Genomic DNA, 358 nt, shown 5'->3' with positions numbered 1-358 from the left:
TTTTTCTTCTCACTGGGCTCTACTGAAAAGTAGACTGGCTCCATTTCCTTTACTCACCCCATGGTGTCCTCCAGAACCCCAAGATAACTTCCTTGCCAAGTTGCTCCCCACCAGTAAGTCCTAGGCTGGTGTCTGGGGTTACTAATCCCACCATGAGGGAGTATTTTGCATTTCCTTCTTTTGAACTTCATGAATTCCTACCAGCCCATTTCTCCAGAATGCTGAGGTTCTCCTGATGGTCAGTGCAACACTGGTGTACCAGCCACTTCTCCCAGATCTGTATCATCTGCAAGCTTGCTGAAGTTGCACTCTGTCAATCGCCCAGGTCATTAATGAAGATATCTTTTAAACAGATTTT

The sequence above is a fragment of the Meleagris gallopavo genome, chromosome 1 (genome assembly GCF_000146605.3).
Source record: "Meleagris gallopavo isolate NT-WF06-2002-E0010 breed Aviagen turkey brand Nicholas breeding stock chromosome 1, Turkey_5.1, whole genome shotgun sequence".
Classification (NCBI taxonomy): Eukaryota; Metazoa; Chordata; class Aves; order Galliformes; family Phasianidae; genus Meleagris; species Meleagris gallopavo.
The sequence above is the reverse complement of the archived record's forward strand: the minus strand, read 5'-3'. Positions refer to the sequence as shown.